Below are 18,199 nucleotides of genomic sequence, written 5' to 3' on the forward strand. Positions count from 1 at the left end.
TCAAGTTTTGAATCAAGTCCAGATCAATTCCTTTTCTCTTTTTTTCTTTTTTTTCCCTATAAAGATAATATTTATTCAAAATCCAAGTTTTGAATGCTAGGCCATTATAGACAGGTCACAGCTAAACTCAGATACGCAGACAGACCTACCTTAATCAGCATTCAGACTGTTGTGCGTTTTGTAACCTCTGTGTAGATAAGTAAACATGGTACATGAGTGATGTCTATCTGGCACTCAGCATGAAAGCTGAACAGAGAAAAAAGTCACTACAAAAGAACGTGCAAGAAGCAGCAACTCCCCCTCCCTCCCAATAAATAATTCAGAAAATAAAATCCTGGGCAGACATAATACCATTATTTATCCTGCCCCTAGTAAAGCTCCCTGCTTACATAAATTTTTTATAGCTTTGTCTTAGAATGATGTTGAAATTCCTTTCTGATTTTGGTATGCTTGACCTTTTGGAGTCTTCACAGCTGCCATATTTTAGTCATACTCCTTAGGGTTCTCTGACTTTCTTCGTGGAGTAATTATTTCTTTCTTCATCCATAAAAGAAATAGACTCTTGAAAAGTTTGAATTTACACCTTACGTAAATACCTTAACTGGACATGTAATTAAATATTAACTATTCACTTAAAATGTATTAAATACTCTGCATTGCATTAATCACATTGCTCAGAATAGTCCTTACAGAGTAGACAGCCAAACGAGGAGATATACAAATATCAACAGGTTTCGAAGATCTCACAGAGTGAATTCATATATCAAGGAGAGGTTAATAGAGAGACCCAAAAACACAGGAAAAAAAAAAATCCAGATTTTCACTTTTGTACTGCTATGAAAATTTTTCATCTGTGTTGTTTTTTTTCTCCATGTTATCCATTTACCAGGTCTCAGTGGAAGAGCCAGTTGTTCTCCCCAAACTTTTGGAAGGATATTTTTAGGACTTTTTTAGTATTGGTTGTGACTTTTCCTAACTAATTTTCTGATTATGTTTCTGCTTATAAAGGTAAATAAGACAAAGACAACTGATAAGTATGCTTTAAAAAGGTGTCATTTATGACTTTCACAACTTACAGTGCAATACAAATAAGACAATTGAGCTTTAGTTTAGAATAAGGCAAAACATGAATACAGAGTGGAATTTGGAAATTAGTTCAGTTCTCTAGATGTTTGAATTCAAAGTACCAAAAACTAGATCCAAACAGCTGATGAATACTAATTTCTTCATTGTGAAGTAGTAAATTAAGACTAAGTCTTCCTTATTTTTGTAAATTTTATAAAGACACTGATAAATCTTCTTGAAATATTACACATTGAAAAAACAGAATAATCACTTCAACGTTCTAGGCAAATAATATTTTATTTTCCTTGTTTGAAAAAAATATAGTATTGCATTCAAAATCTTGTCATGAGCATGAAAGGAACACATTTTATTTGAGAATCCAAGAACTCAGTCAATTAAAATAATTCTAACAGTCTAATCAAAACATGGCAGTTATAAAAATACAGCAGAGCATCACAGAAAGCAATCAGAGTCCAAAGCTGTCTTCCAGTAGCTTAAATTTGTCAGTCGGGGTCCTCCAGGTTGTCCTCTAGGTGTCCTTTTGTTCAGTAATTCTTGATGGTTCAGGCTTTCTATCCTCTGATAACTTTAAAACTGAATATACCTTTAACAATACCAGGTGTGATTTGTGATTTCCGTTTGTGAACTAGGACTTCTTAGCTCTGTAGTCCAGTAAATACACGGTTGACATTTTCAGCAACAGGCTGTGTAGTGACTTATGGAGCCTGTGGACTGATGTTTGCAAAGTTTACTCTGTCTGAATTTGCTTCAACGTGCCTGGAACTTTGCTTTTATTTGATTTGTCTGTAACAGCAACTTTTCCAGTGACTGGAGCTACGCCCAATTTGTTTTACTTTCACTTACGTTTGTACAGTGTAGTTGCAATTTCTGCATAGATAGAAGTACAAGTATGAGATGGTAGAGAGTCAGAACACAGACTCCAGACACCAGGGCTATAAACAACTCAAACAAATACAGACACAGGAGCTGTTTTGGGGGGTTGTTCATAAAGAGAACAAAGAAAAACTAAACTGTGTATATATATATATATATACATATATATAAAATGCGCTATATGTATGAAATGATTACAGACCACATAAGAAAGCTCAAACTGCAAACTGGGTTTAACAAAGGCATAAAAATAGCCCTAAGTAAATCCTGGAGAGAGGAGGAAGAAACCATCAGAATTAACACCATACTTCTTCATATGAAAGGACTTAGGATGATGACAGATTGCAATATTCCACTTCAAACTGAAGCCATTTACCTAAGGATACAGAGAAACAGTGAAAGGATGGGCATAACTCAGAAAAAAAGGGCTAGGAACTAGGATGTGTGTATAACAACCATAACAACTTTAATTGTATTGTAATAGAGATTGTTTTTTTTTTTTTTAATAATGGTAGTACTCTTTTTTTCTTTCTCTGCAATAACTGAATATCGACTAATTAAAAAAAAAATCTTTGAAGAGACTGCTTATATTGCAACTGTATGAAACGTAAATTCTTTGCTGTATATATAATGTGTCTGTCCATAATGAAATTTCAGTGCTAGAAAGAGCCTCTGGTATCATTCTGTATCCACTCAAACATATCACTTTTTATTCAGAGACATATTAATCTGCACAGACTTGATCTCACTATAAGCTAAAGCAACATTTTTAGAAGTTAACTGATCATTAGACAATTGTTAACATATCTAAAAGAAGATAAAGACAAGTACAAACAAATCATGAGTCCCCAAAACCTAGGACCCTCTACTTGTAATGGCAATAACCTTATTTAAAGATGATGATTGGATAAAGTGGAAAAAAACCCAAAACCACAGAAGAGATGGATTAGTAAAAGTCGTTGATAAGGAGAAATAGGAGAGAAAGGATGAAGGGTGTGAGGGACAGGAGTACTGTGAGGATGAGCTGAAGAAACAGTGAAGAGTCCTGTAAGTAGCTCTAATACTGGAAAGAGACTGGTGTTACTGCACTACACCCCATCCCTATGTCAAATACTATTACAAAAAGTCAGTGAAGAAGAGGGAATCATTTTTCATTCTGAATTTGCTATCTTCATGTGGGGGTGTCACCAAGTGCTATCTTCATAATTGCCACCTTTGACACTTTAGGAAATCTTACCATTAACTTACCTACTTATCGTTGTTTCATATAAAAGATCTACTTGTCAGAATATTAGCTGGTCACAAATAAAATAAGACTGGGAATTTAGTTATTTTATCCTCACAGTATCTACTGTATCTTAGACCGATGTCTGGGTTAAGGTGTAATCCTTGCCTCTCTCCAAAGGAGTTGGAATTCAAGACTAATAGTCTTGAATTGAATATTTCAGTCAAGACTGAACGAACTAAATGACAAGGTGACTGGTTATTCCTTAGTCATACAAAGCACACTGATTCTCCAAAGGCTATAGAAAATGTTTAGATTTATTTCAATCTATATATTAAAAGGATAAAATATACCTATGTGAATTCCTATACTTTTAAAATGTAGCTCAATACACAAAACACCTCCCAGCTAACAGGGGGATTTGAGTCCTTTTTTTCGATTCCACTGAAGAAACATATAGAAAGTTCTTGGTAGTGATAAATCATTTCATATCTACTCGGAAGAACTTCACAACCTTCTCTAAATTAATTTAAAAAATCAATATAAAAAGCCAACTGTAGGTCCAAATACTGAAATTGATGTGTCACCAGAAGAGAAAGCTAATGAAGACAAGATACCACTAAAAGAATTCAAGGTGTTATCAATGAATATTAAAGGCTCAGGCCTGACATCATCCAGACTTAGATCAGCTTTTTATCAGCTTTGGGTCTGACCATGAACTATAAAGTAACGTGGGGCCAGATGCAGCCTAGCTACCTCATAAAAGTGGTTTCCTGGCTCCTGCCAGATCTCCTGATGAGGCAGCAGTACTCCTTCCACAGCTTCCACAACAAGATCTGGAGAAATCACTTTTCTCCAATAACACATTTCTCCACGTGCGTTTCCAAATCATGTATCAGCTAACAGAACCAGGCAAGAGAAAATGCGAGTCACATCAAAATACTTTTCAAAAAATAGATGTCAAGTACTTTTCTGATCAAACAGGACCAGTGGAAAAAAACATACAATTCTTTCACACAGCAGGTCCAGTGGTAATAGTACCTTAAGTACTTAAAGTAATAGAATTGAGACATTAAGCCTTGCCTGCCCTGAGAAGGTTTAAACCCATAGCTCTGCTTTCTGAGAAAGTGTCTGAACTTACAAACTGCAGAGCCTGGGGCTGAGCAGTTAGCCTTCCTGAAGTAAAGGGGATACTCTTAGTAACCAAATGCAATATTAGGAAAGTCATATAGACAGTAAGAAAAAAGAAGCCTGATGACTATGTGACAAGGTCTCCTCTAAGATTTAAGATTTTTCTTTCTTTCTGATCAACATTCCCAAGGGTAATCATGCATTTTATCCAACTAACTTAAAATGTAAAATTCATAAAGAGGCTTTGACATAGAGTTCAGACTCTCAGGCCCTCCCACCTCCTCAACCACCTAGTTGAGTGACACTGCAACTCAGTAAGAAATCCATGTTGGGAAGTGTAAAATCAAACTGAACAGCACAGTCAAGGGCAAATTAAGAGTTTCCTACTCCAGATTTTTTTTCCAGGTGACACTGTTTATTGGATTTGTCCCAAATTCACAAATGTCACTGCTTAAGCTGTGTTTTTAATATCAAGAACATTGTTTAAGCCACTTTTTTCTTGACTGTAATAATAATATATCTGATTGCAAATAAAAATTATAAGAATAGCATACCTGGATATTACGTATTTGTATTTTAGCTTTGGGGGCCAGGGGTTGAGGAGGCTTGTGGGTTTGGTTGGTTGGGGTTTTTTTAGCAGCATTCCTTATAAATTTAAGAACTTATTTTGGCATATGTGACTACATTTATAAAAGGAAAGAACATGGAAAGGAGAAATTGATGTTTTTCCATTATAATTATCAATTAAAGAAGCTGTAGTATGAAAATGTATTTCAATGGGTAACATTCTTAGGTTACAATAGTCTTCTCTCAGTACAACATTTTAAACAAACTTCTCCATACTATACCATGGACTCAGTGAATAATATACAATATATATTCAACATATATCTTTTTTTCACATAACTGGAACATGAATAATACATTATATAATTTTTTATTCCTTGAATTTCTTTTGTGCTTAAAGCCATTAATTTAATTCTCTTGTATTCCAGATATGAACATAAATTGAACACCCCAAACTTCTATCACAGTTTGGGTGGAGGGTTTTGAGTCTGCTTTTGCATTTTTGAGGTGGTTTCTTGGTGACATCATGGTCATTTAGTTCTGTCCCTATTAGAACTGGCTATACTTCTGAATCAGTACTATATAAAAAGGTATAAGCAATCAGTTTGTAACTATGAACCCAGTCACTTCTCTGGTTTGCCTCTTTAGAATAAGGAACCTCTCAAACCAACGTAGGAAATAGCAGACAAAATTTCAAATACTTGCTTTGTCCCATTCAGTTCAGTAGGATATATCTACATTTCATAACCCAACCATATGTTATAACCAGTGATCTATGGGTTTCTCTCCTTCACCTAGATTACGTTCTACTGAACAGGAAAAAAGACTGAGAAAAGCAAAATTAAACAATATCCAAAGGGTCAAAGCAAACAAAAAGGTATTTCATGAGCTGACCTTCAAGATTTCATTAATGTGAGAAGACAAAATAATGGCAATAATTGACATAAAATTTTCAGTTATTCCAAAGTTTTCTACAGATTCACTGTTTCATGACCTTGAAATTTTTCACTCTCAAATAAAAAGTTTCTTTTAATTACATTTCATATAAAGTCAGTCTGATTCTCTGAACATCTTTAGTCATCACAAACTTGTATTTTCTAATAAAGCACATTTTGTTATGATACTAATGTCTGCTTATAATATTATGTCTACCAACTCTAACAATAAGTGACCTCAGGATGATGTTTTTGATGAGAGAACAGGGTCCTGAAAGATCAGAGCTTAAAAATTAACTACCTCTAGAATTAGAAACATAAGTTAAGAATCCCTACTGTAAAATATTAATTTTTCAGACAACAGAAGAGACTTTTAGAGGAAAATGAAAAATACACAAATTAAAAGTGAATCTAAATTACTGTTTTATACACAGTATGACATTTATTCTTGGAACCCTGGTGTAATAGTCTTCAGCACTTCAAGACAATCTTATTAAATTATATGATAGAATTCTGTGTGCAAATAGACTAAACTCTGATAATCTAACATGAATTCCCTGTTCCAATGAAACAGCTTTCAACACTTGTAAGAAAATTAAAGATTTACTTTTGCAAAAGTTCCAACAGCAAAAGTTATTCTAGTTTGAGAAATATTCAATCCTAAATCCGCTTCCTAAATTCAATCCATGGATTGAATATTTTAGGATTATATCCTAAAAAACAGATTAAATATTCAATATCTTTTACTTTCTCCAGTGTCTTTTTTCAGGCTAATGTCTTTATCAAACTATATTTAATGCTGAGCAGCTCTTTTCACGGTGGTCTGTTAAAACAGATTGTTTCCTCTTCTAATTAGTTTCATTTGCATGAAGAGTATCTTTGATTAGAAGCATTTACAACTTATTTTTTACCCCAGCCTTCTGTGAAATCATAATCATTTTCATAGGAATAATTTGAGATATCACAAACAGAAGATTATTAATTCAAGTAGAGACAATAAGCAGCTAAGATCCTGTTTTCATTCAAGGGTCTTGGCCGCATGGAAAATAAGAAAACGGGTTATATAAAACTGCACAGCATCAGCAGATACTGCATTGAGAGCTCTGAAGACTGATGTTTATCTGCAGAGCAGGTGTCTCTACTTTTAGCTTCTCATACAGACAGACTGGTAGGTGTTCCAACCTTGTTTTGGAAGAACATCTGAGAGAGAGTAAGAAGGTTGTTGCCTTACTTTGTTCAACAAGAAAGGGTGACACGGAGGCCAGTTACTGCATGAGAATAACAGCTTCTGAAAAACACTGATGAATCATTGCATAGCTTGAGAGAAGTAAAGATAATAATTTAGAAATTCTAATTTGCATCAGTACAGGTGCAGCATTAAAAACCACTTTGATTGTAAATAGGATTTTTATTTTTTAACAGCTCATCTGTTCAACCTGAATTTGAAATCATCTGCCTGTGGCAACAAAAATGGTTGCTACAGCTTGTAGTTTTGAACTATCTTATACATTTGCACTATTGAAAAATATTTTCATTGTAGTGCCTATATTCTGGAATTTTGAGCCCTTTCTGATCAAACCTTTTAATTAATTTTGTGTACCTTTAGGTCATCTTTTAAGAGAAAGATGTTTCTAGAAGCTCACAAGGAGTAGACAGTGGATTTTAAAAAAAAAACCAAATTATTTTAGTAAAGCTCTTAAAGTATATCATATTGGATCAAATGCATAGCATTATTACCATCTATGAATCATATAATGTTTTTCACAAAAACTGATCCTGTAACTAATAAATAAGGTTCTACAGTCATTTGCACTTAGAATTATAAAATCATAGAATTTTTTAGGTTGGAAAAGACCTCTAAGATTGAGTCCAACCATTTATCTAGCCAAGTACTGCCAAGTGCACCACTAAACCATGTCTTTAAACACCACATCTATACATCCTTTAATACCTCCAGAAGTGGTGACTCAACCATTTCCCTGGGCTGCCTGTTCGAGTGCTTGACAACCCTTTCAGTGAAGAACCTTTTCCTAATATCCAATCTAAACCTCCCCTGGTGCAACTTCAGGCCATTTCTTCTTGTCCTATTGCTTCTTATTTGAGAGAAGAGACTGACTCCCACTTGACTACAACCGTCTTTCAGGTAGTTGTAGAGAGTGAGAAGGTCTCCCAAGACTCCTTTTCTCCATACCAAACACCTCAAGCTCCCTCAGCCTCTCCTCATAAGATCTGTGCTGTAGATCCTTCACCAGTTTTGTTGCCCTTCTCTGGACACACTCCAGTACCTTCATGTCTTTCTTGTAGGGAGGCGCTCAAAACTGATTTGTAGTCCTATTTTAAAAAGTACTTATTCCCATCAGAGTAACAGATCCACCACATTTCATAGAAGTGCTACTACCCATGGAGGGCCAAACTGTAGAAGTTTTTAAGTGTGGAATATTTCCTGTTCATAGAAGCATGGGGGCACAGAATCAAAAACTAACAATTTATGGCAGCTTTACAACTTGCTGTTCATCAGGTGAGTTACAACAGACCATATGTGCACACTTAGCTCACCCTGTCTTCTGAGGTAAAATGCATTAGTTTAAAGTAATTTCATGGGGGTATAAATTTTACCTTATCTTTTGGCAAGGTTAAGACGACACGTAGTCCATTGCAGTGATATAGCATCTGTCTGCTGACTTGTTGGAAGGCTGTAACTCAGTCTGGATTGATCCAGATAAAGCTCTTAGACCACCAGCTTGACTTCTGTGAAAGGTAATTTTTATTGATCTTGGTGACTGCATAACAATAAATCATCTCTTTCAAAAAAATAATCCAGTCTTTATTTAAAGAGTTGGAAAGAGGAAGCTTTACCATTTTCTACTAATTTCATTGATTCAGTTGCATCTTCCCTTCATCAAAAATGTGACTTTTATTTCTAATTTCATTAGATTTTATAATTTCGTACTATATTCCTCTTATACCTGTCTCTATCAGATTGAAAAAAAAACCAAAAAAAGATCACTGGAACTTTCTGTATGTTAAGATATTTATATATGATTTGTAGTTTCTTTGAAAACTGCCCTGTGATAGACGTAATTTCTAGCATCAGCCTCAGCGAAGAAAATCACTTTCAGAAATGCTTAGTAATTAATTTTTCAGATCTGTATTTGTGATATACATCTTCATCTCTCTTTATCTTCAATACATATTTCTTATATTTTACTAAATACTGACTACAAACATCAGTCTGCTACGATATCATTGTAAACACAGATTTGCAGCACAACAGCAAAGAAGCACCTGTGGATAGTTTATCCAATATATTTGTAAAATGCAAACTTTTCAACAACTACAGGAGCATGACCACAAAATTTCCTTTTCTTCCTGTCCTCATTTTTTAATGGCTTCCTACTTTTGGAATTAACAGGATCTTGTTATATCCTGCTTCAAAGCAGATTATGAATGCAGTTACTATATCTTCCATTACTTTTACCTCTTACTTCTGGTAAACCCAATACAAACTTTCAGATTCCATAATTATACAAATAACAGCAGCTACTAATCAGTCTAGGCACACCAGTTGACTTGAGATTTTCCTATTTGCCAGATTTCTCTTAAAGTAATGCAATTTTCTAGTCTACTTGTATTTTCAGTCCAGGATCTTACAATCATCAGAATAATCAGATTTTTAGGTTTTTATTCCTAAAGCCCTTATACAAGCAAATGAATAAGAATATGGACTTGTGAGAAATATTACATTATTCCTGAATGAGGTACCATGAAATTCCTTCACTTGAATAATTTCTTTGTGATAGTCCATAGCCTACAAAAGGAGTTTCTTCAGTAAATTGAAGATGGTAAGAAAGCAGATAGCACATACAAATATGGTTCTAATGATAATTAAACCAGCTATGAGTTCAGAGAACTGTTTGCCTGAGGACTTTAATAAAGAATAACTGTAGTTCTCTTCTAAATCCAGTTATTCCAGGCAGTTAAAGGTCTTGTTAACCAAGCATACTGCAACAGTTTACTATGCCTGTGTCTCCTCTCATGATGAGAGCAAGGAACTGAGAATGCACTAATACCATGTTACATTTTTTCCATGTTACAACAAACATTTACATCCAGCTCAATAAGTGTTCATATACTCAATGAAAGTGTACTCTGGCACATACTGAAGAAAGTACATTACGAAACACGAAACCTGTGTTCCTACAGCACAAGAACAAATGTACAATATGTAGGTAACATTTTTTTCTTGCTCCGCTGAGATACTATGAAGTCTAACATATATTGCTTCATGACATGATAAGTTCACTACTTCACTAAGTATTTTTTTATTGCTCTGGACAATGACCACTAAAGATTTGAGAGCTTTCAGAGATATACTGAACATTTAAAATTTAGATTATCTTACACTTTAGATACTGGATGTGTCCATTATTTTCTTTTTAATAAATGAAGTAAATTATTTAGAAGAGTATCTAGAGTTTTGAGAACTAATTGTCATTTTGGAAAACTGCCTTGCCTTCCAGTGTCAAGAGACTTATGTAAAGACAAGTGTCTCTAGAGAAAGAATCTTGTAAATCATTAGAGTTTTTAATTTTTTTTTCTTTCAGGCATCATACTGAATAAATCAACCAAAAAACTCAATGTTAGCTCTCCCCTTTACAAAATCCTGTGGTATTCTCAAGAACTATGAGAAAATACAAAATTATGTGGTTATATAAAACAGCAGGACACCTAAATATTGTCATCACATGTCTTAGTATTAAATACTAAGATAACAGACCCCTAAAGACTCTACAGGGATACTGATGACCTACAAGCAAGGCGTGAATATGTGATATTAGAGAGATATTTCTTTAGAGAAATTGAGAGTTATGGGTTGAAATTGCTTCTGATTAACTGGAAAGTAGTGAATAGTCTATCCTTAATGCCATTCAAATCAAACCATCTCACTGACATTCATGATATACACTAGTTTCATCAGGAAGCTAAGCATATCTTTATGTACCCTATTGAGTTCAACAAGGCTACTCAGTACAACACAAATGATACTCAGCACATTACAGAATTTATCATTTTGTAAAACAGAGAATAACTATAATATTTGAGCATTGGCAGTCATGTTAACTGAAAACAATTTACAGGTACTCGGAGGAACAGGTTATGAAAGTTACATAAGAGATTTACTTTGGGTTTCTTCAAAACACATATGCCTCAGGAAAAAAAAAACAACATCATTAGGTGGAAGTAGAATCAATAGTAGAATAAGCTCTGCAACATATCAAGTTTCATGTTTGGAAGAAATGAATCAGAAATAAATTAAAATGAAACATCAAAGATGTATTTTCTAAACAACAACCAAAAAGCTATCTCAAATATTTTATAATTTTCTGTGTATTTAGAGGTATTTAGTGTTTCAAAAATTTATCAGTTAAGAGGGTCCTAGTAAAGAAAAAAAACAATTTCCTAATATTAATGACCATAGGAACATGATATTTGATTCTTTTGCAGTTTGTAACCCATATTATTTGCACAAATTAGTAACCTTTCTTAAAAGTTTCAGTCAGCCATTCACATAGTCCTTATACATATAAAAAATTGATGAGCTAAACTACCCACAGATGAAGCAATAGCAACGAATAGGGAATAATTAATCAACAGTATGTGAAGCATCAATTTGTTCATCTGAACTTTCAGCAAAGGGAAGAAAGAAAAGAAATTCAGTGACCTCAGGCTACTTAAGCAAATAATCCTCAAACACAGATTACAAAGGGGTTTGTTTTTTTCTCTGCCCCTAACAACTTATTCTCTTTTACTTAACAAGCTTTTTTTTTTTTTTAACAGAACAATTAGCCTTAGATAAAAAGAAAGCCATAGACATACTGAATAGTCTTTATACAGAGACTATATATTGATTCAATTCACAGAACATACTGTGAGCAAACAGACACTCCAAAGGTAACTGGTTCCATGCTTACATTTTTAATATCTTCAGAGTTACTGGACCTCTAATTACAGCACTGCTGCCTGGATTTTTAAAAAGCAGTTACTTATTTAAAGGTTGTCCCTACAATTATACTGCCTTTCATCAGATTATTAGCTGTATGGATCATAACCTCATGGAGTAGAAGGACTTATTTTAATTTAAAAGTTATTGGTTAGTTTTAAAGCCCTTCAAATAAACGATAATTTATGATACTCTTTTTTTATGCAGGTTAGTCTATTGATTTCATAAAGCACTCTTTAAGATCTGGCTAAGCAAGCCCTCAACAAAAGAGAAGAGAGGTGTATTTCCACCTTTAAGAGCCTTTAAGAGAGCTTTTGAATTAAACATGTTCCAGCAGTAAAGAAATAGATAATATAATGGTAGCAGAGATCCCCATTCAGGGAGTTTCTTGGTTCTCCAGACAGAAAAGTTAATATTCCTCTTGACTTTTTATGAAGTGAAAGTCTCTTTTTACTAGAATGCACGTATGCATATGCTTGTGTACAATTTAGTGTATCTGATATCAAACACTTGACCTATATGAACTACAGATGCAAGAAGTAAGCAATCAGTTGATTGGTTTCATATGTTTAATGTGTGCAAGGAAATCAGATGTGCCTTAATGTCATCCAAAGACTAAAGGTGTTTATTTCAGTGTAATTTGTTTCATATTCAGTAACTTCTGGAAAAAAAAAAAAAAAAGGAAGGTCTTATAAGGTAAACTTCTTCAGCCAAACAAACCTCAATAAAAATAAATGTCCACTTGATAAAAAGTCATATTAGAGGTTCCATGATTTATGTCTGGTAACATTTAGGAACGTAATCTATGCCTTCCTTATAATTATTCTGTTATGCTTCAGGTAACAGTACCATGAGCCCAGAGGATAACTTAGGTACCCATCTAGAATTATTTCCAGATAAAACATATTGATCCATCAAAGATGTACTCCTGGAAAGTACACACTTGGCTGGGCTGCCCGTATTTGGTATGCTAATTAATATTTTCTTTCCTCTAACTTTGTGAATGTTTATACTCTCCAGAGAAAGAAAAAAAGTCAGCTTGCATTTTATCTAAGCCAGAAAAATAAATCAAGTAGATGTCAAAAATATTCAAAGGACATCTTCAAACTATTTTAAAGGATTACTTTATATTCCAGATTTTTTAATGAGTGATTCATATCTTTAAGTTAAGCAACAAAAATGCATCATCTTTGCGATAGGAAGACTTTGAGCTCCAATATGAAATTTCTCATTGAAGAAATACTTTGCACTTAAAGGTCTTAGGAACTTAGATGTTACTTTTTTTTAAACAGTTTCCAAAGATGAAATTGTGGCCTTTGTAGTATCTACTTATGTGGAAAAAATTTCCAATATCAAATCAAAGCAATTATGTTGGCTGCCCAACAAAAAATCTTCTAAATCTTCTGCATTTGGAAAGTCACAGGGTGTTACTGAAGATAGAGATGATGTTTTACAAGAATACAATACTTGAGTCTTCAAAAAAATCTTAAAAATTGTAAGCACAATTAAACATATTAAAATTAGCGCAGAACTGGTATATCATTTCATGTGTATAAAATGGGTTAAACACATTCTAAAAAGGAAAGGGAGTGTGAAGATTGTTCCTTACTATGCAATGTTCCTTGTATTTCCATTTTCTGCTTTTTTCATGGTCTTTTCTAAGTTTTCATTTTCCAATTTAATTTCCTTTAGCTTAATTTTTTTATCCTATTAACTAACCCTGAAGGGTTCTATGACATCTCTACCTCTTTATTGAACTTTAAAAAGTTAAAATACATCTTTATCAGCCTACACATTGATTATTTGCACCCATTTCTTTGATTTATCTTTTCCAATTGCACAGTCAATTTCTGAAAAGAAACGAGGGTTTTTTCCCACTCTGTTTTAAGATAAAGAACATTTGTATGATTTTGATGAGGCTTTTAGGTACAATAATAAGATAAACAATATAATTCACAATAACACAAAGATATTAAGCATCTGACCTAAATAATACTTGTGTTTTTTCCTCTGCATTCAGTTTATGAGCTTCACATACTGTGTCAAGCAAATTTTACTCTACATTCTGAAAGACAATTTATTTACTTGCATAAGAAAGATGATGACAATGTAAACTACTTCAGTCCTAAGAATAGATGATGAGAAAGGAGCTATTGCTCTGCATTTTAGATGGCATGACACAGTATGGACTACCATGCATTTTTTTGAAAATGGTATGTTTTGTTACAGTGTGCTAAATTGAAGCAGGTACAAATAAATAAAATAAATACTTGGAATTAAATAGTAATTTATCATTGAATGGATCTTGAATAAATGTCTTCTCTCAAGAATACATATATCTACAGCTACATATTTATGTAAGTACACACAGAAACCTTAACAGGTTGACCAATGCACTTGCTTGTGGTAGAAGCCTTTTTGCTATACCAGACCATAATGTTTTGCAGACATATTTCAATGAAATCATGTACATAGCTGTTTAATATCATTAAAAAGCCCACATTGGCATTCTGAAGGCTTCAGAATGGAATTCTGGTTCCATTCTAGTAATAACACTGGTCTACTTAGTGATATTTTTAGGAAAGGAGTGAAGATGATTCTTCCCTCAGGGTATTAAGAGCTCTAAAATGCCTAGTTATTACTATCATTTTAGTATCAGCAGGTAGAATCGATCCCACACAGATAGAAGAACAAAAACTATTAATTTGATTATGTGGTTCTCTGAGTTACTCTGGGAGAGTTTTTCAACATTGCTCCATTTCCTTAAATTCACACATTTCATTAGATCATTGCTGTAACTGCAATGCAACTCTAAAGAGCTCAGCTATTGTAAAGAACAAATATTTTGCCTTTAGATTAGTAATATTTTACTTTTAACCCCCATAATTTTTCTTAATTGCTCCATAGTTAGGTCTCAGCAACTAATATGTCTTTATTCTGTTACACTGTTCTCAAGTTTAACCTTATAAAGACAATTATACAATATGACCAATGCATTCAAGCCTCTTTGGTATTTTAGATATTGTTTCTCAAACTCTGCAAAAGCTCACACTCAGCTGGCATTCATTACCTGATAAAATATTATGTTTATTTTTAATTAAAAATCAATGAAACCACAAAATAGTCTGCATTTTGGAAACTAGTATATTTGTCTGAATTCTCAGTCATTACTTCTGTAAAAGGAACATATCAAACAATTTCTTTCAAAGAACAGAGCAAAGAGGTATCATTAAATATACACTTAAAGAAAACTGCTGAACTCACAATGCTTTCTACTACAAAGTTATATTCTTCTGAAACACATTTATATGTGCTCAATTAGCAACGTTACCCAGAGCTACCATTCCTACATAAGATATCATCTGAAACCCGAACTACTGAATTTAGCCTTGCATGTAAACTCAATCAGGTAGTGTTGCAGCAGATAAATTGTTCCAAAAAATATTGATTGTAGTAAAACTCCAATATTTTTGGGCACATACTGAAACACAAAAACCTCTATAGCTAACACTGTTATGTGAAAATTTAGGACCAATTTAAGAATTTAAAATACGTCTTACCGAAAACTTTGATAAGTGTTGGGGTTTAACCGCAGACGGCAACTCAGCCCCATGCAGCCACTCATTCCTTCCTCCCATGGTGGGATGGGGGAGAGAACTGGAAGGGTAAAAGTGAGAAAACACATGGACTAAGACAGTGTAAAGGGTAAAGCAAAAGCCATGAATGCAAGAAAAGGAAAGTAAGAATTAACTGACCACTTAGCACTGGCAGGCAGGTGTTCAGCCACCCCCAGGGAAGCAGGGCTCCATCCCACAGAACAGTCACTCAGGAAGATAAATACCATCACTTTGAATGTCTTACACTTCTTTCTTCTTCCCCCCAGCTTTATATGCTAAGCCTGATGCCATATGGTATGGAATATCCCTTGGGTCAGCTGGAGTCAGCTGTCCTGGTTGTGTCTCCTCCCAACTTCTAGTGTACCCTCAGCCCCCTCGCTGGTGGGGCAGAGTAAGAAGCAGAAAAGGCCTTGGTGCTCTGTAATAAGCACTGCTCAGCAATAATGAAGACATCCCTGAATTATCATCAAATTGTATTTGCACTTGCATCTTCTTAAATCAGTTTTCAGCTTTTTGTCAAGCCATTATAAATCATGTTGGAATTCTCTTTTCTCTGTCAGCCTCTGAGGAGAAAAATAGTGGAATATAGACATATCATCAAGCAAGAGAAAGAGGTGAAACATGCTTTTGAGCATTTTATTTGAGTTCTAGTTCTGTCTTTTTGTTGCTGTGGAAGGAAAAACGCACATTCACTGTCCCCTCTGGAGCTCAATATACAGAAAAATATTCAGCAACAGTTGCTCTTTTTTTGGTACATGCTGTCTTTGTAATAAATAGAGGTGTTTGACAGGAGATTTTTAAAAAATCACACTCCACAGTGAAATAAAACTTTCATAATTCAAAAATGTCTATGGCCATAAGAAACTACAGTATGACATGAACTTCATGGCATCCAGTAGTTCAGAGATTATGAAGCTGGTGAGATACACACAGGTTTAAAAGCCAGTCCAGTCTGAAAGACAGAAAAGACCCCAATCTCACATCTTCTCTGAGAACATTAACAAAACATAATTATCACCACTGGATTATTTTGTTCTCATGATTGTCACTAAAACTTTCTAAAAATTCTTTTGCAAATGATTTTTTGTTGAAAGCTGAGCACTCTACATAAAACTTCCGTTTACAATGTTTTTCTGTTAAAAATCTGTCTCATTCTTCTACAATTTAAAAATGAGAATTGAATGCCCTTTCATTATATACAGGTGAGTTCATTATCTAATATGGGTGTAAAACGATTTTTTTCAGTATATATGCCTACAAAATTGTTGCAGAAAACAATTAAAAAAAAAATGTCGTGATCAAGTTGCATCAGTGTAACATTACAAACAGAAGAGTTTCAATGAAATGCCCATCTTACTGATGTATTAGATATAACATCATCAAGAACTTCAAATTATTGTACCCTCTCTGGCAAAATGAGTTTATGATTGATCTTATATTTGGTAAACAGAATAATGCATTAAAAGGTTCAATGCGTTTATAAACAGTTTTCAGGCTGAGATGCACTAGTATCTCAGCAGTAATGTTGGCTCAGTCTTTCTACATTTTTCATCAGATGTCTATTTAGCCATAATAATATCCATTCTGCTCAACTTAAATGCAGTAGTTGTACTTCGAACTAGCATTTATATATTAGTGTTAGAAGATAGCAATACATGTTTGCCTGTTGCTTCATTCAAGAATTTGCATAACAGGGAAATTAATTTTGTGCTTGCACTTTGAGATCAATTAATTTAGCACATAGTATATATTTTCAATTTATTAGTTTATACTTTATTACATTAATCATAGAATCATAGAAAATCTGGAGTTGGAAGGGACCCAAAAGTATCACTGAAGTCCAACTCCCAGCCCTGCACAAGACAAGCCCAAGAATCACACCATGTGCCTCAGAGCATTGTCCAAACACTTCTGCAACTCTGTCATACTGTGACCACTTTCCTGGTGAGCCTGTTCCAGTGCCCAAACACCCTCTGGGTGAAAACCCTTTTCCTAGTATCTAAACTAAATCTCCCCTAACACAGCTTCATGCCATTCCCTGTGTATTATCATTGTTCACAAGAGAAGAGACTGGTGACTGCTCTTCTCTTTCCCCCTACGAGGAAGCTGCAGGATCCTACGAGGCAGGCTGAACAGACCTCAGCTGCTCCTCACACAGTTTCATCTCTAGACTCTTCACCATCTTCGTTGCCCTCCTCTGGATGCTTTCTATTAGCTTTATTTCTTTCTTACATTACAGTGACCAAAACTGCCACAATATTCAAGGTGAGGCTGCCCCAGGTCAGAGCAGAGCAGGACAATCACCTCCCTTGACCGGCAGATGATGCTTTGCCTGATGCCCCCCAGGACATGGTTGGTCCTTCTGGCTGCCAGGGCACTGCTGACTCATATTCAACTTGCTGTCAACGAGGACACCCAGGTCCCTTTCCACAGCAGTGCTTTCCAGCATCTCATTCCCCAGACTGTACAAACATCTGGGGTTGCCCCATCTCAGGTGCAGAATCCGGTACTTCTCTTTGTTAAACTCCATACGGTTGATGATTTCCCAGTCCTCTAATTTGTCCAGGTCTCTCTGCAGGGCCTCCCTGCCTTTGAGGGAGTCAACAGCTTTTCCCAATGTAGTATCATCACCAGACTTACTTATGGTAGAGTATGATTTATTTTGATTGTCCTTTAAAATGCTTACCAGAGAATATCTTTTTTTCAGCTTTAAAAACCCCAAATCCATAATTAAATATATTACAAAAAAGATCAGCTAGTTAGG

General features: G+C 34.5%; 1 long non-coding RNA gene across 1 annotated transcript; it reads right to left on the bottom strand.

Annotated features, from left to right (window-relative positions):
- Positions 1-1,410: 1,410 nt before the first annotated feature.
- Positions 1,411-15,446, bottom strand: LOC126635119 (uncharacterized). The gene is made up of 3 exons (XR_007627532.1): positions 15,379-15,446; positions 8,434-8,565; positions 1,411-2,335 (listed from the first exon to the last, which is right to left on the bottom strand). It is a non-coding gene; the product is annotated as an uncharacterized LOC126635119 (long non-coding RNA).
- Positions 15,447-18,199: the final 2,753 nt, after the last annotated feature.

Source organism: Myiozetetes cayanensis, unplaced genomic scaffold, assembly GCF_022539395.1.
Source record: "Myiozetetes cayanensis isolate MyiCay16 unplaced genomic scaffold, myiCay2020 scf1, whole genome shotgun sequence".
NCBI classification, from domain to species: Eukaryota; Metazoa; Chordata; class Aves; order Passeriformes; family Tyrannidae; genus Myiozetetes; species Myiozetetes cayanensis.